Source organism: Coregonus lavaretus, assembly GCF_964263955.1.
Source record: "Coregonus lavaretus genome assembly, chromosome: 1".
Classification (NCBI taxonomy): domain Eukaryota; kingdom Metazoa; phylum Chordata; class Actinopteri; order Salmoniformes; family Salmonidae; genus Coregonus; species Coregonus lavaretus.
In genome coordinates, this window is record NC_139988.1 from 2,507,685 (window position 1) to 2,531,473 (window position 23,789).

Sequence of the window (23,789 nt, forward strand, 5' to 3'; positions counted from 1 at the left end):
TAAGCGTTGGATTGGGGTAAGCATTGGATTGGGGTAAGCATTGGCTTTGGGATTTCCACCATTTTAAATCCATGATGGGGAGAAACTTGGAGAATCGGGACGCAGACATTGTTTTGTATAGCAAGAAGAGGGAATACTTATTCTGATTTCAGTGTAGCTGGAGAAGGTTCAACATGGGAATGTGTCAGTCATGTGTACTAAGTACCAGGTGTTAATCATGTGTTATACAACTACAGACACCTAAACTACCAGCAGCAAGTTTTCGTTTCACATGCAGTGGTGTGCCTAAGGCCATACACTACCTTACAGCAACCTTGTCACCGGAGCTCTGTACATTACACAACCTGTAGTTGGGTGTGGCCATGTCCATAATATTATATACACTGCAGTTACCGCAGTTCAGATGGTGCACAAGGCTTGTTGATAAAGCAAAGTCAGAACTTTAGAAGTTTCCCCATAATAGTGTCTGTTACGTCTACTCCCACTCCCCCGCTCCAGCACTCCACGTCATAGTTCATCTCTGCAGGAGACCGTTTCCTTGAGTAATATGCACATGGATACAATTTTTGTGGATTACCTTGTCGTTGGGACAGGACAGGACAGCCCCCACGCCCACTTTTGATGCATCCACCTCAACCACAAAGGGCAGCGTGGGATCAGGGTGTTTCAGCAATGGGGCGGAGGTGAAACGTTACTTCAGTAGGGGGAAAGCTTCGTCGGTTGCAGGACTCCACACCAACTTACGGGGACCACCCTTGACGAGAGAGGTGAGAGGAGAGGCGATAGAGCTAAAGTTCCTGATGAAACGGCAGTAGAAGTTGGCAAACCCCAAAAACCGTTGTAACCCTTTTATGGTGGTTGGGACAGGCCATGACCTGACAGCATCTACCTTCTTACCGTCCATCATCACTCCTTGCAGGACTATCTGGTACCCCAGAAAGGAGACTGATAGAATTGGCACGTCTCCGCTTTGACATATAGGTGGTTAGCCAGGAGGCGTTCCAGGACTACTCGGACGTAAGCGATGTGATCATCCAAGGTAGCCGAGTCGACCAGGATGTCGTCAATATACACGACCACCTGGTGTCCGAGCATGTTCCGGAATACGTTGTTAACGAATGCCTGGAACACTGACGGAGCATTGGATAATCCAGGTATCACCCAAACTATTCAATCTATCTCTCCGAAAAGTACTGGTGGCCCACCTTGGCGCAGGATGTCACTCGTTACGTCAACTCCTGTTCCGTATGTGCCCAAACTAAATCTCCCCGGCACGCTCCAGCAGGGAAACCCATTCCCGTGCCTGGTCTCATCTGTCCATTGATTTAGTCACTGATCTCCCCTCTTCTGATGGTTTCACCACCATTTTGGTTGTTGTGGACATATTCTCTAAATCCTGCAGTTTTAGCCCTCTCTCTGGTCTCCTTACCACTCTCCAGGTTGCTGAGGCACTGTTCCAGCAGGTCCTCCGGCACTATGGCCTTCCGGAGGACATCGTCTCCGACCATGGCCCTCAAATCACGTCACGGGTATGGAAAGCCTTCATGGAGAAGCTGGGGGTCACGGTCAGCCTGACTTCCGGGTACCGGCCTCAGTCTAACAGGCAGGTGGAGCGGATGAACCAGGAGCTGGAGAGATTGCTGAGGAGTCACTGCCAGGACCGGCAGGGGGAGTGGGCCAAATTTGAGCCCATAACTTGAACTGGATGCCAATGTATAAATGATATGCCCAGAATAGAAAGCATTTTTCAGCAAATCTATCTCTATCAGGATATGAAAGGAAGAGAGGGCATTGTACTGCAGTAAATCTGGACTGCTCTGTCTAGATGCCCTCTCACAAACGCAGGCACGCACAGTCGCACACACACACACGTACACTGGAATGAACTGCCTGGGAATCACACGCAATCACATACAGTACCCTCCGTAATTATTGGGACAGTGAAGCATTTTTTCTTCTTTTGGCTCTGTACTCCAAAATATAGGATTTGAAATCAAACAATGACTATGAGGTTAAAGTGCAGACTGTCAGCGTTAATCTGAGGGTATTTTCATCCATATCAGATTTTAGGGGAGCAATGGTATTTGGGACTTACTTACAGTATACTGTGTGTGTGTATTAAGGTAGTAAAAAGTTAAGTATTTGGTTCCATATTCATACCACGCAATGATTACATCAAGCTTGTGACTACAAACTTGTTGGATGCATTTGCTGTTTGTTTTGGTTGTGTTTCAGATTATGTCACCTTTATTGTAAATAAGAATAGAATATGTTTCTAAAAACACTCAATGATGAGTGAGAAAGTTACAGAGCACAAATATCATACCCCCAAGACATGCTAACCTCTCCCCATTACTCGGGAGGTTAGCATTTTGGGGGGGCGGATATGATATTTGTGCATTATGACGACACAACACATTATTTACAGTGGTGTAAAGTACTTAAGTAAAAATACTTTAAAGTACGACTTAAGTAGTTTTTGGGGGTATCTGTTGATTTGTTTAACACTTTTTTGGTTACTACATGATTCCATATGTGTTATTTCATGGTTTTGATGTCTTCACTATTTTTCTACAATGTAGAAAATAGTAAAAATAAATAAAAACCCTTGAATGAATAGGTGTTCTGAAACTTTTGACCAGTAGTGTATGTGGACACCTCTTCAAATGAGTGGATTCGGCTACTTCAGCCACAACCGTTGCTGACAGGTGTATAAAATCGAGCACACAGCCATGCAATCTCCACAGACAAACATTGGCAGTAGAATGGCCTAACTGAAGATCTCAGTGACTCAACGTGGCACCGTCATAGGATGCCACCTTTCCAACAAGTCAGTTCGTCAAATTCTGCCCCTCAAATTCTGCCCCTCTAGAGCTGCCCCGGTCAACTGTAATTGCTGTTATTGTGAAGTGGAAACGTCTAGGAGCAACAACGGCTTAGTCGCGAAGTGGTAGGCCACACAAGCTCACAGAACGGGACCGACGAGTGCTGAAGCTTGTAGCGTGTAAAAATCGTCTGTCCTCGGTTGCAACACTCACTACCGAGTTCCAAACTGCCTCTGGAAGCAACATCAGAAAAATAACTGTTCATCGGGAGCTTCATGAAATGGGTTTCCATGACCGAGCAGCCACACACAAGCCTAAGATCACCACGCGCAATGCCAAATGTCGGCTGGAGTGGTGTAAAGCTCACCGCCATTGGACTCTGGAGCAGTGGAAATGCGTTCTCTGGAGTGATGAATCACGCTTCACCTTCTGGCAGTCCGACGGACGAATCTGGGTTTGACTGCGAGCCAGGCCTAATCGCCCAACATCAGTGCCCGACCTCACTAATGCTCTTGTGGCTGAATGGAAGCAAGTCCCAGCAGCAATGTTCCAACATCTAGTGTAAAGCCTTCCCAGAAGAGTGGAGGCTGTTATAGCAGCAAAGGGGGGACCAGCTCCATATGAATGCACATGATTTTGGAATGAGATGTTCGGTGAGCAGGTGTCCGCATACTTTTGCTCCCCTAAAATGGGGGGACTATGTATAAAAAGTGCTGTAATTTCTAAATGGTTCACCCAATATGGATGAAAATACACTCAAATGAAAGATGACAGTCTGCATTTTAACCTCATCGTCATTGTATAATTTCAAAATAATTTTTTTGAAGTATAGAGCCAAAAGAAGAAAATATGCTTCACTGTTCCACCTGTGGTTTAACTGGAGATGTGTTAAACCGATCCTCACACCACACAGAACTGTGAATAACCATTGATTTACGACCACCAGTGAGGCGCTTGCCAAGCAATGCATTCCTCTTGCTTCCTATTCTCTGTGGGACTGTCTTAGAAAAAGGATTTCCATGACCTTTCTGATGTGTCACGTCACTCCTTTGTCACTTTAACAGGGGAGGAGGAGGAAGGGGGAATGAGGAGGAAGAGGGGGAGGAAGATGAGGAGGTGGAGGAGGGAGGAGGAGGAAGAGGAGGAGATGGAGGAAGATGAGAAGGAGGAAGAGGAGAAGGAGGAAGAGGAGGAGGAGGAAGAGGAGGAAGAGGAAGATAAGAAGAAGGAAGAGGAGAAGGTGGAAGAGGAGAAGGTGGAAGAGGAGGAGAATGTGGAAGAGGTGAAGGTGGAAGGAACACACAGGTGTCATCAGAGCCAGAAGCCATGAACCATCCACAGGGTGAGAAGGCTGTGTGCAGGGAGGACTGTGGTTCCAGTGGTTCTCGTACCGCCGCAAAACAACTATGGAGCGAAAACAGAGGGGGAGATTTAAAGAGTGCCAATGAAAACTACTACTGCTGCTCCATTTGAAAGGGCAATAGTGACATTTCATGATTCTGTTTAGATTTAAGTCTGCTGTGCAAACATCAGACTCAGTCCTGGTATCCACACATGTTGGGTGATTGTGTGTGTGGGATTAACCAGGATGCCGAATACTTCCACTAGCTGAAAAAATGCCTAGTTTTGCACACACGCACACACACACATACACAAACAAACATATTGATTTACGAGTGTGCAGAATGTCAAACATCTCACCGTGAGATCTCTGCTGAGAGAGAGAGAAGCAGTATCAAATAGCAAATAGTTCTGCTACCCTTAGGCACTAGGGACTAGCCTAGTCTAGTAGCAAAGTGCCATCACACCCCAGAGCAAGCTCCTTTCAGCACAAAACAGGACAGGGTTCCCAGGTGTCAACGTGGGAGGTACAGTACCACAGGAGGACAATGAGACAGGGAAGAGAGGAAACGGTTATTGAACCAAACGAAACACAGGAAACATACAGGAGCAGATGGATGGCTGTTCCCTCCTTCCCCTCCTCTCTTAACAGGACTGCAATTCACATTCATTTAGTTGCAACAGCATGCAATGGTTTTACCATTCTACTGCAGGGCAGGCTAGCGAACTGAGCTGAGCCTTGTTCTCTGCCAATGGACAATGTTGGCGTAACCAGGGCTTTCACAGCTCCTGGTGTGTGTGTGTGTGTGTGTGTCCAGGACTTCCACATGCTAATATCATCAGACCAAAAACTAGGTCAAACCTAATGACTGGTGTCCTTATAGGGGCAGAAACCCATAAAATATGTTGTTGGTGGTGTGGGTGAACACTGTATTTTACATACTGCAATAAATACAATGTGTAAACCATGAATTGGTGAATGCCAATGTTAATGGGAATGTTAATGTACAGACAGCCTCCCGAGTGGCGCAGTGGTTCGAGTCCAGGCTCTGTCGTGACCGGGAGACCCATGGGGCGGCACACAATTGGCCCAGCGTATACTGTAAGACTGGCCCGCTGCAACAGACTGAAGGATCCAGTATTATGATATACTGTACGACTGGTGCACTGCAGCAGACTGAAGGATCCAGTATTAGAATATACTGTAAGACTGGCATGCTGCAGCAGACTGAAGGATCCAGTATTATAATATACTGTAAGACTGGCACAGTAGATGACAAAGCCAATCACACTGCAGCAGACTGAAGGATCCAGTACCCTCTGCTGGATGTGCCAGCTCTCGACGGGTCCTCCAGCCAGGACTAACTGGGGCTGATTGAGGCTGGTGAGTAATCAAGGGGCCCAAGGCGAAGTGGCCCCATTCCTGTCCGGAGACGCCCAAAAGGCGTTTTATGACATTTACATTTTAGTCATTTAGCAGACGCTCTTATCCAGAGCGACTTACAGTTAGTGAGTGCATACATAATTTTTTTTTTTTTTCATACTGGCCCCCCGTGGGAATCGAACCCACAACCCTGGCATTGCAAACACCATGCTCTACCAACTGAGCTACATCCCTGCCGGCCATTCCCTCCCATACCCTGGGCCAATTGTGCGCCACCCCATGGGTCTCCCGGTCACGGCCGGCTACGACAGAGCCTGGATTCGAACCAGGATCTCTAGTGGCACAGCTAGCACTGTGATGCAGTGCCTTAGACCACTGCGCCACTCTGAATGACCTCAACACTGACCAGGCGGCTAACTACGACATGTCTCAAGAGGGAGGTACTCAGCCGCTACGGGCACAGCCTGGCCCGTCGGGCCCAGCTGGTCCATGACTGGAAGTTTGTGGCCGAACCTTCCCCCCGAGCCCAGATGAGCGACCTACTGCACATCACCAGGGCATGGCTCCTAACCGACGTAGCCACCCTCCCCTTTATCGACAAAGTGGTCATGGATCGCTTCTTACGGGCGCTACCTCACAACATGAAGAGGGCGGCGAGCCTATGTGCGCCCCTTGGGAGCTGTGGAGACGCACCAGAATACTGAGGCCCTGCTGAAGGGGATGCGGGTCGAGTCCGGGAGCCGTCGGAGGGGAACAGAACGATGACCCCACCACCGTACTCCCCAATCAGACAGTCAGCCGGGCTAAAGGACTGCAGACCCGCAGAGAGACAGCTGGGGGAGAGTCGACCCGCCGCCGACGACCCCAGGTGGATGAAGACCATAGGAGGTGTTTTGAGGGTGGCCCCCTGGTAACACTTCGCATGGAATTGCCCTGGCCAAGAGGAGTCGATGCCATCAGCGGGCCTCGGAGACGAGCCGGGCCACGCAGTAAACTATGTCACCTCCTGGCCTTGGAGACGAGCCGGGCCACGCAGTAAACTATGTCACCTCCCAGGAGAAGACCTGGGAACGGATCGCCGCCCGGTTCCACTGGCCCGGGATGAGGCGGGCCCGGAGTATCAAATCACCACCACAAAAGCACACTTCCGGAACCCACTGGTTCCCCTACCGATCATTGGAGTGCCGTTTGAACGCATCGCCATGGACATAGTGGGTCCCCTGGTAAAAACAGCCCGAGGACACCGGTACATCCTGGTAATAGTAGATTATGCCACCTGATATCCCGAGGCCATTCCCCTATGGGCGGCAGTCTCCAAGGGAATCGCCCGGGGGCTGTTCCACCTCTTCAGCCAGGTGGGCATCCCGATTGAGATCCTGACTGACCAAGGTACAGAGTTCATGTCCCGACTGATGAAAGATGTGTGTGCTCTACTACAGATAAAGCAGATTCGAATCTCTGTCTTTCACCTACAGACGGATGGGCTCGTCGAACGGTTCAATAAGACACTCAAACAAATGCTGCGGAATGTCATCGAGTGGGACGGGAAGAACTGGGACCTGCTACTACCTCACCTAATGTTCTCGATCCAAGACGTGCCCTAGGCATCCACTGGGTTTTCCCCTTTTGAACTCCTCTACGGGAGGAGACCACACAGCATACTGGATCTTGCCAAGGAGGTGTGGGAAGGCCAGCCCAGACCCCCTTACGCAGCGTGGTGGAACACGTAGAGACGATGAGGGAGCGGATGACAGCCATATGGCGACTGGTAAAGGAACATATGGAGAAGGCCCAGCGCGCCCAAGCCAATGTCTACAGTCGGGGGACCCAGCCCCGAGAGTCCCAGGTGGGTGACAAGGTGCTAGTTCCCACCACAGTTAGTATGTTCCTGGCAACATGGCACAGGCCATACGAGGTGACAGAGAAGCTGGGACCTGTAAATTACTATGTACGGCAGCTGGGGAGACGGAAACCCCAACAGATTTACCACTTGAACCTATTGAAGAGGTGGCACGTGAGGACAGCCTTGGCCGTGTTATGGTCTGGACCCAGGACGCCAACGGTACCAGTGGTGGTCCTGAGCAATGAGGACATCGACCTGGCCCAGAAGCAAACGCTCCGGGAGCTCAGCGATCGGAACACTGCCGTGTTTTCAGAGAAACGGTACAAAAGAGATCATACCGGATCCCCGAGGAAGGCTGTGAAGCAGGAGGTGGAGGCTATGCTGAGGATGGGAGTCATTGAGGAGTCCCACAGCGCATGGTGCAGCCCCATCGTGTTGGTGCCCAAACCGGACGGTAGTCTGCATTTCTGCAATGACTTCCGGGGGGTGAACGATATCAGTTTTTTTTATGCCTACCCCATGCTGAGGGTAGACGAGCTCATCGACCGGTTGGGAAAGGCCCGGTACATGAGCACCCTGGACCTGACCAAGGGATATTGGCAGGTACTCTTGGCAGCCTCCTCCCGGGAGAAGACGGCATTCTCGAAACATTACAATACATTTTAGTCATTTAGCAGATGCTCTTATCCAGAGCGACTTACAGTTAGTGAGTGCATACATTTTTCATACTGGCCCCCCGTGGGAATCGAACCCACAACCCTGGCGTTGCAAGCGCCATGCTATACCAACTGAGCTACAGGAGGCTTATGCCAATACCGGGTCCTCCTGTTCGGTCTCCACGGAGCCCCGCCCACATTCCACCGCCTGATGGACCGAGTTCTCCAACCCCATCAACAGTACGCAGCAGCCTATTTGGATGATATCATCATCCACAGCCAAAGTTGGGAAGAGCACCTGACGCGCCTCCATGCGGTACTGGACACGCTCAGGCAAGCCGGGTTGACAGCGAATCCCAAGAAATGCAAGCTGGGGTTCGAGGAGGTGGAGTACCTGGGGTATCTGATCGGACAGGGGTATGTCAAGCCCAAGGAGAGGAAGGTCCAGGTGGTTCGTGACTGGCCCATTCCCCGCACAAAGACACAGGTCAATCCTTCCTGGGGCTGGCGGGATACTATAGCCGGTTTATCCCCAACTTTGCTGCTATAGCCTCCCCCTTACCGATCTGACCAGGGCCCGCCTCCCGAAAACAGTGAAGTGCTCGGAAGAGGCCGAAGCGGTGTTCAGGCGCCTGAAGGAAGCCCTGTGCTCCCATCCAATTTTCGTGACACCCGATTTCAAGGTACCGATGCTGGTGCAGACGAATGCCTGCGACAAGGGACTAGGGGCTGTCCTGTCCCAGGTACATGATGAGAGGAACACCCCATCATGTACATAAGCCAGAAGCTGATACCCAGATAAAATAAGTACTCGATTGTCGAGAAAGAGTGTCTAGCGGTGAAGTGGGCACTAGACACTCTTAAGTATTACTTGTTGGGCACCCACTTCACCCTGGTCACAGGCCATGCTCCCCTGGTCTGGATGGCCAGGGAAAGGGACACAAGTGATCGGGTCACCAGGTGGTTCTTGTCCCTTCAACTCTTCTCTTTTTCTGTTGTGCACAGGTCAGGGGCGAAGCATGGCAATGCGGATGCCCTATCGAGAAGGGAGACGTACATCGCACTGACGACCGCCCCCTCCCGGACAAGCCATCAGGGGGAGACTCGGAGTCTACAACACGCGGCGGTGGCTCCCTCTGCTGGACGTGACAGGTCTCGACGGGTCCTCCAGCCAGGACTAATTGCCGCTGATTGAGGCTGGTGAGTAATCAAGGGGCTGATTGCTCACCGGCCGTACGAGGCCCATAAAGCTGCCAGGAGGGCAGCACAGGGGAGAGGTTGGAGGAAGTGAGAGGTTGCTACCGGATAGACGTCCTCACAGTCTGCTAGAACCGAGGGGCTCTGTGTTCTACCCCAGAGGAGACAGCATTACCTGGAGCCCAGAAGGCGGTAACCTGGAAGAGGTCTCCTGGAGGAGGCCGTTTTCTTTTCTTTTTCGGTTTAAATAAACACCCTTGAAACTGAGGTATCACACTTGTGTCCGTGTCTGATCTGTGTAAACGTCTTGATCAAACTCCCTGGTCTGCCACAAGTATTATAATATACTGTAAGACTGGCACACTGCAGCAGACAGAAGGATCCAGTATTATAATATACCGTAAGACTGGCGCAGTGCAGCAGACTGAAGGATCCAATATTATAATATACTGTAAGACTGGCGCAGTGCAGCAGACTGAAGGATCCAGTATTATAATATACTGTACGACTGGCGCACTGCAGCAGACTGAAGGATCCAGTATTATAATATACTGTAAGACTGGCCCGCTTGAGGGATCCAGTATTATAATATACTGTAAGACTGGCCCGCTGCAGCAGACTGAAGGATCCAGTATTATAATATACTGGAAGACTGGCACGCTGCAGCAGACTGAGGGATCCAGTATTATAATATACTGTAAGACTGGCCCGCTGCAGCAGACTGAGGGATCCAGTATTATAATATACTGTAAGACTGGCCCGCTTGAGGGATCCAGTATTAGAATGTAAGACTGGGCCGCTTGAGGGATCCAGTATTATAATATACTGTAAGACTGGCCCGCTGCAGCAGACTGAAGGATCCAGTATTATTATATACTGTAAGACTGGCCCGCTGCAGCAGACTGAAGGACCCAGTATTATAATATACTGTAAGACTGGCACGCTGCAGCAGACTGAAGGATCCAGTATTATAATATACTGTAAGACTGGCACGCTGCAGCAGACTGAAGGATCCAGTATTATAATATACTGTAAGACTGGCCCGCTGCAGCAGACTGAAGGATCCAGTATTATAATATACTGTAAGACTGGCACGCTGCAGCAGACTGAAGGATCCAGTTTTATAATATACTGTAAGACTGGCACGCTGCAGCAGACTGAAGGATCCAGTATTATAATATACTGTAAGACTGGCCCGCTGCAGCAGATTGAAGGATCCAGTATTATAATATACTGTAAGACTGGCACGCTGCAGCAGACTGAAGGATCCAGTATTATAATATACTGTAAGACTGGCCCGCTGCAGCAGACTGAAGGATCCAGTATTATAATATACTGTAAGACTGACCCGCTGCAGCAGACTGAAGGATCCAGTATTATAATATACTGTAAGACTGGCCCGCTGCAGCAGACTGAAGGATCCAGTATTATAATATACTGTAAGACTGGCACGCTGCAGCAGACTGAAGGATCCAGTATTATAATATACTGTAAGACTGGCACACTGCAGCAGACTGAAGGCTCCAGTATTATAATATACTGTACAGTGACTAGATGACAAAGCCAATCACACTGACAACAGACAACTGACCTACTGCTTTTTGGGTCACTGTTTTGCCTGCACAGTGAAGAGGAGGAGGAGGAGGAGGAGGGAAAGGAGGAGTGTGTGGAGATACTATTTTGACTGAGCAGGGACAGCACATAGAGGAGGAGGATGAGGAGGAACTGAGTTCGGTCCAACACGCTTTCCCGTCCCAGCGTTCTGTGTGTGATGACAATGTGGCATTCTGCTGATGACTAACCCAGACGGTGATAGAAAGATTTGATTCTCTTGGGTCTGTGCTGACAAGGTTACTAAATCCACCTTGGTCCTCTGAGTCATTCGTCAATGTAATCAACAAGCTAATCATAGATAGACATCTGGCCACTAAATGGCTAATGGCCTAGATAGTCATTTGGCCACTAAATGGCTAATGGCCTAGATAGTCATTTGGCCACTAAATGGCTAATGCTAGCCTAGATAATAATCTGGCCACTGAATGGCTAATGCTAGCCCAGATAATAATCTGGCCACTGAATGGCTAATGCTAGCCCAGATAATAATCTGGCCACTGAATGGCTAATGCTAGCCCAGATAATAATCTGGCCACTGAATGGCTAATGCTAGCCCAGATAATAATCTGGCCACTGAATGGCTAATGCTAGCCTAGATTCCACTTCACTCACTCTGTATCCTCAGAGGATAGGCAAAAAATTGCATATTTTAAGCTCCCGTTTTAAACTTGACAGAAACTATATGCTGTCTTGTAGCCACCATGATTGAATTTTCAGGCCACTGTAAAGATCCGATATACAGTGGGGGAAAAAAGTATTTAGTCAGCCACCAATTGTGCAATTTCTCCAACTTAAAAGGATGAGAGAGGCCTGTAATTTTCATCATAGGTACACGTCAACTATGACAGACAAATTGAGAAGAAAAAAATCCAGAAAATCACATTGTAGGATTTTTTATGAATTATGGTGGAAAATAAGTATTTGGTCACCTACAAACAAGCAAGATTTCTGGCTCTCACAGACCTGTAACTTCTTCTTTAAGAGGCTCCTCTGTCCTCCACTAGTTACCTGCATTAATGGCACCTGTTTGAACTTGTTATCAGTATAAAAGACACCTGTCCACAACCTCAAACAGTCACACTCCAAACTCCACTATGGCCAAGCCAAAGAGCTGTCAAAGGACACCAGAAACAAAATTGTAGACCTGCACCAGGCTGGGAAGACTGAATCTGCAATAGGTAAGCAGCTTGGTTTGAATAAATCAACTGTGGGAGCAATTATTAGGAAATGGAAGACATACAAGACCACTGATAATCTCCCTCGATCTGGGGCTCCACGCAAGATCTCACCCCGTGAGAATGACCTGCAGAGAGCTGGGACCAAAGTAACAAAGCCTACCATCAGTAACACACTACGCCACCAGGGACTCAAATCCTGCAGTGCAAGACGTGTCCCCCTGCTTAAGCCAGTACATGTCCAGGTCCGTCTGAAGTTTGCTAGAGAGCATTTGGATGATCCAGAAGAGGATTGGGAGAATGTCATATGGTCAGATGAAACCAAAATAGAAGTTTTTGGTAAAAACTCAACTCGTCGTGTTTGGAGGACAAAGAATGCTGAGTTGCATCCAAAGAACACCATACCTACTGTGAAGCATGGGGGTGGAAACATCATGCTTTGGGGCTGTTTTTCTGCAAAAAGACCAGGACGACTGATCCGTGTAAAGGAAAGAATGTATGGGGCCATGTATCGTTAATACTATTGTAATTGTAATTATTTTGCACTATAGCCTATGTATTGCCTTACCTCCATAACTTGCTACATTTGCACACACTGTATATATATATTTTCTGTTGTATTTTTGACTTTATGTTTTTTTACCCCATATGTAACTCTGTGTTGTTTTTATTGCACTGCTTTGCTTTATCTTGGCCAGGTCGCAGTTGTAAATGAGAACCTGTTCTCAACTGGCTTACCTGGTTAAATAAAGGTTAAATAAAAAAAAATAAAAAAAAAAATAAAAAAATGTGTGATTTTGAGTGAAAACCTCCTTCCATCAGCAAGGGCATTGAAGATGAAATGTGGCTGGGTCTTTCAGCATGACAATGATCCCAAACACACCGCCCGGGCAACGAAGGAGTGGCTTCGTAAGAAGCATTTCAAGGTCCTGGAGTGGCCTAGCCAGTCTCCAGATCTCAACCCCAATAACACACAGCCCCTCTTGCCCAAGCTCCAGCCCATGGACATGACCCGCTAAAGGCTCTTTCCTTTAAAGCTCTCTGTCTCAGTACAAAGGTTCAGGTTCATTGTAACGTTGTGGGGAAATATGTCTAGGAGCAGTACACAAGATGTCTATAGCCCTCAGGGCGTTGACAGCGACAGTGGTCGGGAGAGGTTGTGTTTTCTCTAGCAGGAGGTAAGCTTGGCTTCTTATATGGTGTTGAGTAAAGCTTAAACCATGTATTTAGATCGTAGGTAGGTAGTTGTAGTTAGGTATTGTAGGTCGTTTATTTAGGTAGTTATTTAGGTAGTTATTGTAGGTTTCCGTAGGTAATTATTGTAGGTAAGTATTGTTTACGGCGGAGCCCGGCGAAGCACGAGGCTAGCTAGCTAGCGGGTAGCTACTGGTAACGTTTAGCAACGGTGGAGAGTTGTTTCCAATGTTATTTCACGCTTAAGAGTACCTGTAATTAAGCCAGCTAGCTACATACCATTCAGCCGTTTTTCTAACCTCATTATCTGAGCCATCAACGTTAGGTAGTTAGTAGCTACTGTACTTAATTACACCTACTGATTGCAGAAGACAAATGTTAGCTGGCGTCGGGTAAGTTTGGCTTTATACATAGCTTGGGCTTTGTCGAGTAAGGCTTAATTATGTATTTAGATTGTAGTTAGGTATTGTAGATAGGCCCGCAGCACGAAGCTAGCTAGCTAGCCGTTTTTCAAACAAAGTCAACACAGTAGCCATTGCTAGCTAGCCAACACGACCAGCTAACTGTACTGCAGTAGCTAAATACAATATATTTGTGCTAGCTAGCCAACGTTTAATTTTTGCTGCTGTCACGGTTTCGGCCGAGGCAGCTCCTCCTCCTTGTTCGGGCGGGTTTCGCCGGTCGTCGTCTCCGGAGTACTAGCTGCCACCGCTCCATGTTTCCTGTTTGATTAGTTTTGTCTGTTAGCCACACCTGTCTTGTGTTATGTCTCATTAAGCACCCTATTTAGTTTCCTTGTTGTTAGTGTAGTGTTGTGTGTAATTGTTTTGTGTCAGGTGTTTGTGCGTTACCCGTGTTTCGGTACGCCATTGCTATTTAGCTTCCTCCTCGGTTGAGGAGAGTTTTGCGCCCTGTGTTGTGCGCTCATGTTTTGACGCCTGTGTGCGTCTTTTTGGCCTCTGGCTGTTTTGGATTTATTTTTGCACTCTCCAGTAAAGTCTTGTTGGACTGTCCATCTGCTTCTGCGCCTGATTCCACACCACACCATTTCTAACATCATGACAGAATTACACACCGATATGGAATCAGCAGGAGCACACGTCGACAGCGTGGAGGAACGTCTCCTGGGACAAGAGCATCGCATAAATCGGATCGGGCACGCTTTGGAGGGCGTCATGGACACACTTCGGCGATGGGAGATCAGCGGTGTTCCCACAGCCCCACCTGTCGCTCCTTCACCACCAGACAACCAGCCCACCCCTCTACCGGAACCCAGTGGAATTCGGCTCTCGCTCCCGAGGGCGTACGACGGCTCCGCTGCCGGGTGTCAGGGGTTCCTTTTGCAAGTGGAGCTCTACCTGGCCACCATACACCCGGCGCCCTCGGGATACGAGCGTTTCCGCCCTCATCTCCTGTCTCACCGGCAAGGCGTTGGAGTGGGCCAACGCCGAATGGAGGGGAATAGACTCCGCCACAGTCACCTATGCGGAGTTCTCCCGCCATTTCCGTGCGGTCTTTGACCATCCACCAGAGGGAAGAGCGGCGGGGGAACGTCTATTCCACCTCCGACAGGGGATGAGGAGCGTTCAAGAGTTTGCGCTGGAGTTCCGGACTCTAGCGGCTGATGCGGGGTGGAATGAGAAGGCCCTCATAGACCACTTTAGGTGTAGCCTTAGGGAGGACGTCCGCAGGGAGTTAGCTTGTAGGGACGCTACATTAACGTTCGACCAGCTTGTGGACATGGCTATTCGTCTGGACAACCTACTCACGACTCGCGGACGTCCCAGATGGGGGCCTCCCATTCCACCCTCCAGCGCCTCCAAGCAGAGTCCGATGGAGCTTGGAGGGGCTGGCGCTAGAGGGAGAAGAGGTAGGAACCCGAGGGGGGCAGTCTCCTGCACCAGGTGTGGCCGCGGAGGGCACACCGCGGCTAGGTGCTGGGGAGGGTCCTCTGAGGAGGGAGATGGCAGGCCATACAGTGGGGAGTCCTCCCAGGTGAGTAGGCGCCCTACTTACCCAGAGCTTTCTGTCGTCCACTTTACATTACCTGTTTGTTTTCCACAGGTTGCACCTCGTTCCCAGCATAAGGCGCTAGTCGATTCAGGCGCAGCTGGGAATTCTATAGATCGTAAATTCTGTGTTAAGTTAGGGATTCCCCTCCTTCCAGTCGATAAGCCTTTCCCCGTACATGCTTTAGATAGTCGTCCGTTAGGATCTGGGTGGATTGGGGAGCTCACAGCGCCACTTAGGATGATGACGCAGGGGGGTCATGAGGAGATGATTCAACTCTATCTGATTGACTCTCCTGCGTATCCGGTGGTACTGGGGCTTCCCTGGTTGACTACCCATGATCCTACTATTTCGTGGCGAGAGAAGGCTCTTAAAGGGTGGTCTGCTCAATGTGAGGGGTTATGTCTGGGTGTTTCCGTAGGGGCGACCTCGGTGGAGAGTCCGAACCAGATGCCAGCACTGCACATTCCTCCTGAGTATGAGGATTTGGCACTCGTGTTTAGTAAGACCCGAGCGGCACGATTGCCACCTCATAGACAGGGGGATTGTGCGATAGACCTCCAGACAGGAGCCGCGCTTCCGCGGAGCCATGTGTATCCTTTGTCACAGGAGGAGAAAAGGGCAATGGAAACTTACATTGCCGAGTCTCTGAGACAGGGATACATACGGCCCTCTACTTCTCCCGCGTCCTCGAGCTTCTTTTTTGTGAAGAAGAAGGATGGAGGTCTGCGTCCGTGTATTGACTACCGCGGTCTCAATCAGGTGACTGTTAAATATAGTTATCCACTTCCGCTGATTGGGACTATGACGGAGTCATTACACGGGGCACGGTTCTTCACAAAATTGGACCTCAGGAGCGCATATAATTTGGTGCGCATTAGGGAGGGCGATGAGTGGAAGACAGCATTTAGTACTACCTCCGGCCATTACGAGTATCTCGTCATGCCATATGGGTTAATGAATGCTCCATCAGTCTTCCAATCGTTTGTAGATGAAATTTTCCGGGACATGCAGGCGCAGGGAGTGGTGGTGTACATCGATGATATTCTGGTGTACAGTCCTACTCGGGCCGAGCATGTAGCCCTGGTGCGCAGGGTATTGAGGAGACTGTTGGAGCATGACCTGTATGTCAAGGCTGAGAAATGTCTGTTCTTTCAGGAGTCAGTTTCCTTTTTGGGTTACCAGTTGTCTGCGTCAGGGGTGAGAATGGAGGTGGACCGAGTGTCCGCCGTGCGTAATTGGCAAACCCCAACGACGGTTAAAGAGGTGCAGCGGTTTTTGGGTTTTGCGAATTACTACCGGAGGTTTATCCGGGGTTTTGTACAGGTGGCAGCTCCCATTACGTCTCTTCTGAAGGGGGGTCCGGTGCGCTTGCAGTGGTCGACTGAGGCGGACAGGGCTTTTGGGAGACTAAAGGACCTGTTTACCTCGGCTCCGGTGTTGGCGCACCCGGATCCCACTTTACCTTTCCAAGTTGAGGTGGACGCGTCTGAGGCCGGTATTGGGGCCGTTCTATCTCAACGCTCGGGTACACCACCTAAGCTCCGCCCCTGTGCTTTTTATTCTAAGAAGCTCAGTCCGGCGGAGCGGAATTATGACGTAGGGGACAGGGAGCTGTTAGCCGTAGTACAGGCCCTAAAGGTGTGGAGGCATTGGCTTGAGGGGGCTCAGCACCCTTTTCTCATTCTGACCGATCACCGTAACCTGGAATACATTCGGGCAGCTAGGAGACTGAATCCTCGCCAGGCTCGATGGACTATGTTTCTCGCCCGGTTTGTGTTTAAGATCACTTACATCCCTGGGTCCCAGAACGGGAAGGCAGATGCTCTGTCCCGCCGGTATGACGCGGAGGAGAGGTGCGTGGAGTCCATTCCCATACTACCGGAGTCTTGTCTGGTGGCACCGGTGGTGTGGGAGGTCGATGCGGAGATCGAGCGGGCGTTACGTACCGACCCTAGTCCTCCACAGTGTCCGGTGGGTCGGACGTACGTCCCGCTCGAGGTCCGGGATCGGTTGATTTATTGGGCTCACACGTCTCCCTCCTCTGGACATCCGGGTATTGGTCGGACAGTGCACTGCCTTAGTACGAAGTACTGGTGGCCAACGTTAGCCAGGGATGTGAGGGTTTATGTCTCCTCCTGCTCAGTGTGTGCCCAGTGTAAGGCACCCAGACACTTGCCCAGGGGTAAATTACAGCCCCTGCCCATTCCACGACGACCCTGGTCTCACCTATCGGTGGATTTTGTTACCGATCTTCCCTCCTCACAGGGGAATACCACCATCCTGGTCGTTGTGGATCGGTTCTCTAAGGCCTGTCGTCTCCTTCCCATGCCGGGTCTTCCTACTGCCCTACAGACCGCTGAGGCTCTATTCACTCACGTCTTCCGGCATTACGGGGTACCCGAGGATATAGTGTCCGATCGAGGCCCCCAGTTTACCTCCAGAGTCTGGAGAGCATTTATGGAACGTTTGGGGGTCTCGGTGAGCCTTACCTCGGGTTACCACCTGGAAAGCAATGGGCAGGTCGAAAGAGTCAACCAGGATGTGGGTAGGTTTCTGAGGTCATATTGTCAGGGCCGGCCGGAGGAGTGGGCGAGATATGTGCCCTGGGCCGAGATGGCACAGAACTCTCTCCGCCACTCCTCCACTAGACTAACCCCTTTTCAGTGTGTATTAGGGTACCAGCCGGTTCTGGCACCGTGGCATGAGAGCCAGATCGAGGCCCCCGCTGTGGATGAGTGGGTACGGCGCTCGGAGGAGACGTGGAACGCTGCTCACGTCCATCTGCAGCGTGCCATACGTCGACAAAAGACGAGCGCCGACCTACACCGCAGTGAGGGGCCAGTGTACGCACCTGGAGATCGAGTCTGGCTCTCAACCAGAAACCTACCCCTCCGCCTGCCCTGCCGGAAGCTGGGTCGGCGGTTTGTGGGGCCTTTTAAAGTCCTGAGGAGATTGAATGAGGTGTGTTACAGGTTAGAACTACCTATTGATTACAAGAATATTAACCCCTCATTCCATGTGTCTCTCCTCAGGCCGGTGGTAGCTGGTCCACTCCAGGACTTCGAGATTGAGGAGACTCCTCCGCCCCCGTTGGAGATCGAGGGGGCTCCGGCGTACACTGTTCGGACCATCCTGGATTCGAGACGCCGGATGGGGGGTCTCCAATATCTCGTGGAGTGGGAGGGGTACGGTCCGGAGGAGCGGTGCTGGGTGCCGAGGAGAGACATTCTGGATCCGTCCCTGATGACCGAATTCCATCGTGGTCATCCTACGCGCCCTGCTCCGCGTCCTCCTGGGCGTCCCCGAGGCCGGAGGCGGCGCACGGCTGGAGCCGCGCGTCAAGGGGGGGATACTGTCACGGTTTCGGCCGAGGTAGCTCCTCCTCCTTGTTCGGGCGGGTTTCGCCGGTCGTCGTCTCCGGAGTACTAGCTGCCACCGCTCCATGTTTCCTGTTTGATTAGTTTTGTCTGTTAGCCACACCTGTCTTGTGTTATGTCTCATTAAGCACCCTATTTAGTTTCCTTGTTGTTAGTGTAGTGTTGTGTGTAATTGTTTTGTGTCAGGTGTTTGTGCGTTACCCGTGTTTCGGTACGCCATTGCTATTTAGCTTCCTCCTCGGTTGAGGAGAGTTTTGCGCCCTGTGTTGTGCGCTCGTGTTTTGACGCCTGTGTGCGTCTTTTTGGCCTCTGGCTGTTTTGGATTTATTTTTGCACTCTCCAGCAAAGTCTTGTTGGACTGTCCATCTGCTTCTGCGCCTGATTCCACACCACACCATTTCTAACATCGTGACAGCTGCGTTATGAAAGGAACTAGACACGGACACGAATTATCTGTTTAGTGTGTTAACACACTATTGGTAGTTTGTTGTAACCAAGTATTGGTGCTAAACTGTGTGTTATTGGATGCTTGCATGCTAGTTAGCTATGGCGTCATAGTTAGGCATCGTGGGCTGTTGTGGGTAGTTATTGTAGGTTAGCATTGTTTTCGGCGGTGCCGGGTGTAGCACGAAGCTAGCTAGCTAGCCGTTTTTCAAACAAAGTCAACACAGTAGCCATTGCTAGCTAGCCAACACGACCTGCTAACTGTACTGTAGTAGCTAAATACAATTTACTTGTGCTAGCTAGCCAACGTTTAATTATTGCTGCGTTATGAAAGGAACTAGACACGGACACGAATTATCTGTTTAGTGTGTTAACACACTATTGGTAGTTTGTTGTAACCAAGTATTGGTGCTAAACTGTGTGTTATTGGATGCTAGCATGCTAGTTAGCTATGGTGTCATAGTTAGGCATCGTGGGCTGTTGTGGGTAGTTATTGCAGGTTAGCATTGTTTTCGGCGGTGCCGGGTGTAGCACGAAGCTAGCTAGCTAGCCGTTTTTCGAACAGAGTCAACACAGTAGCCATTGTGTGCTGTACTGTGGCAGCTAAATACAATATATTTGTGCTAGCTAGCCAACGTTTTATTATTGCTGCGTTATGAAAGGAACTAGACACGGACACAAATTATCTGTTTAGTGTGTTAACACACTATTGGTGGTTTGTTGTGACCAAGTGTTGGTGCTAAACTGTGTGTTATTGGATGCTAGCATGCTAGTTAGCTATGGTGTCATAGTTAGCTAGCTGAATAAAGTGGGTTGAGTCTATTCCTTGAAACATTGAACCGCTCTGGTTCACAACAATTCTGATTTCTAAAGGTGGAAGTTGGGAGAGTTTTTGTTCGGGTGGTTCAGTGAAACAATTATAGTTTCTGAGGTGGAAGTTTTGGTGAGGGAGGCCCTGCTCTCTCCTCTCCCAGATGTTTAGTTCATTTCATTCCGATCTCCTCTGCATTATTGTAGCCATTTGCTACAGCCTGTCAACTATGCCTCTGCCTATCCCTGTTCTCTCCTCTCTGCACAGGCTACACAAACGCCTCACACCGCGTGGCTGCTGCCTCTCTAACCTGGTGGTCCCTGCACGCACCCCACACCTGGAGTTCCAGGTCTCAGGCAGCCTCTGGAACTGCCGTTCTGCTGCCAACAAAGCTGACTTCATCCCAGCCTATGCTAACCTCCAGTCCCTCGACTTCCTGGCGCTGACGGAAACATGGATTACCACTGAAAACACTGCTACTCCTACTGCTCTCTCCTCGTCTGACCATGTGTTCTCGCATACCCCGAGAGCATCTGGTCAGAGGGGTGGTGGCACAGGAATCCTCATCTCTCCCAAGTGGTCATTCTCAATTTTTCCCCTAACCCATCTGTCTATCTCCTCATTTGAATTCCATGCTGTCACAGTCACTAGCCCATTTAAGCTTAATATCCTTGTCATCTATCGCCCTCCAGGTTCCCTTGGAGAGTTCATCAATGAGCTTGACGCCTTGATAAGTTCCTTTCCTGAGGATGGCTCACCCCTCACAGTTTTGGGGGATTTCAACCTCCCTACGTCCACATTTGACTCATTTCTCTCTGCCTCCTTCTTTCCACTCCTCTCCTCTTTTGACCTCACCCTCTCACCGTCCCCTCCTACTCACAAGGCAGGCAATACGCTTGACCTCATCTTTACTAGATGCTGCTCTTCTACTAATCTCACTGCAACTCCCCTTCATGTCTCCGACCACTACTTTGTTTCCTTTTCTCTCTCGCTCTCCTCCAACACTACTCACTCTGCCCCTACACAGATGGTAATGCGCCGCCGCAACCTTCGCTCTCTCTCTCCCACTACTCTCTCCTCTTCCATCCTATCATCTCTTCCCTCTGCTCAATCCTTCTCCCTCCAATCTCCTGATTCTGCCTCCTCAACCCTCCTCTCCTCCCTTTCTGCATCCTTTGACTCTCTGTGTCCCCTATCCTCCCGGCCGGCTCGGTCCTCCCCTCCAGCTCCGTGGCTTGATGACTCATTGCGAGCTCACAGAACAGAGCTCCGGGCAGCGGAGCGGAAATGGAAGAAAACTAAACTCCCTGCCGACCTGGCATCTTTTCACTCCCTCCTCTCTACATTTTCTTCATCTGTTTCTGCTGCTAAGGCCACTTTCTACCACTCTAAATTCCAAGCATCTGCCTCTAACCCTAGGAAGCTCTTTGCCACATTTTCCTCCCTGCTGAATCCCCCCTCCCCCCCCCCCCCCCCCTCCTCTCTCTCTGTGGATGACTTCGTCAACCACTTTGAAAAGAAGGTTGACGACATCCGATCCTCGTTTGTTAAGTCTAATGACACTGCTGGTCCTACTCACACTGCCCTACCCTATGCTTTGACTTCTTTCTCCCCTCTCTCTCCAGATAAAATCCTGCGACTTGTGACTGCAGGCCGCCCAACAACCTGCCCGCTTGACCCCATCCCCTCCTCTCTTCTCCAGACCATCTCCGGTGACCTTCTCCCCTACCTCACCTCGCTGATCAACTCATCCTTGACCGCTGGCCATGTCCCTTCCGTCTTCAAGAGAGCGAGAGTTGCACCCCTTCTCAAAAAACCAGCACTCGATCCCACTGATGTCAACAACTACAGACTAGTATCCCTTCTTTCTTTTCTTTCCAAAACTATTGAGCGTGCCGTCTTTAGCCAACTCTCTTGCTATCTCTCTCAGAATGACCTTCTTGATCCAAACCAGTCAGGTTTCAGGACTGGTCATTCAACTGAGACTGCTCTTCTCTGTGTCACGGAGGCTCTCCGCACTGCTAAAGCTAACTCTCTCTCCTCTGCTCTTGTCCTTCTAGACCTGTCTGCTGCCTTTGATACTGTGAACCATCAGATCCTCCTCTCCACCCTCTCCGAGCTGGGCATCTCCGGCGCGGCTCACTCCTGGATTGCGTCCTACCTGACCGGTCGCTCCTACCAAGTGGCGTGGCGAGAAGCTGTCTCCGCACCACGTGCTCTCACCACTGGTGTCCCCCAGGGCTCAGTTCTAGGCCCTCTCCTATTCTCCCTATACACCAAGTCACTTGGCTCTGTCATATCCTCACATGGCCTCTCCTATCATTGCTACGCTGACGATACACAACTAATCTTCTCCTTTCCCCCTTCTGATAACCAGGTGGCGAATCGCATCTCTGCATGTCTGGCAGACATATCAGTATGGATGACGGATCACCACCTCAAGCTGAACCATGGCAAGACGGAGCTGCTCTTCCTCCCGGGGAAGGACTGCCCGTTCCATGATCTTGCCATCACGGTTGACAACTCCGTTGTGTCCTCCTCCCAGAGTGCGAAGAGCCTTGGCGTGACCCTGGACAACACCCTGTCGTTCTCCGCTAACATCAAGGCGGTGACCCGATCCTGCAGGTTCATGCTCTACAACATTCGGAGAGTACGACCCTGCCTTACACAGGAAGCGGCACAGGTCCTAATCCAGGCACTTGTCATCTCCCGTCTGGATTACTGCAACTCGCTGTTGGCTGGCCTCCCTGCCTGTGCCATTAAACCCCTACAACTCATCCAGAATGCCGCAGCCCGTCTGGTGTTCAACCTTCCCAAGTTCTCTCACGTCACCCCCCTCCTCCGCACACTCCACTGGCTTCCAGTTGAAGCTCGCATCCGTTACAAGACCATGGTGCTTGCCTATGGAGCAGTGAGGGGAACGGCACCTCCGTACCTTCGGGCTCTGATCAGTCCCTACACCCAAACGAGGGCATTGCGTTCATCCACCTCTGGCCTGCTGGCTCCCCTTCCTCTGCGGAAGCATAGTTCCCGCTCAGCCCAGTCAAAACTGTTCGCTGCTCTGGCACCCCAATGGTGGAACAAGCTCCCTCACGACGCCAGGACAGCGGAGTCACTCACCACCTTCCGGAGACATTTGAAACCCCACCTCTTTAAGGAATACCTGGGATAGGATAAAGTAATCCTTCTACCCCCCCCCCCCCCCCCAAAAAAAAAAAAAGTGTAAAGTGGTTATCCCACTGGCTATAGGGTGAATGCACCAATTTGTAAGTCGCTCTGGATAAGAGCGTCTGCTAAATGACGTAAATGTGCCCTTGAGCAAGGCACTTAACCCTAATTGCTCCTGTAAGTCGCTCTGGATAAGAGCGTCTGCTAAATGACTGAAATGTAAATGTAAATGTAAAATCTTTGGAGGGAGTTGAAAGTCCGTGTTGCCCAGCGACAGCCCCAAAACATCACTGCTCTAGAGGAGATCTGCATGGAGGAATGGGCCAAAATACCAGCAACAGTGTGTGAAAACCTTGTGAAGACTTACAGAAAACGTTCAACCTGTGTCATTGCCAACAAAGGGTATATAACAAAGTATTGAGAAACTTTTGTTATTGACCAAATACTTATTTTCCACCATAATTTGCAAATAAATTCATTAAAAATCCTACAATGTGATTTTCTGGATTTTTTTTTCTCATTTTGTCTGTCATAGTTGACGTGTACCTATGATGAAAATTACAGGCCTCTCTCATCTTTTTAAGTGGGAGAACTTGCACAATTGGTGGCTGACTAAATACTTTTTTCCCCCACTGTATGTCAAAGGTCAACAAATATTTTATAGTCATTCTTTTTTTGATCCTTTCTTCCCTTGATGATGTCATCCCTTTAAGAGAAAGTAAAATAATGCAAAGACCTTTTAACAAG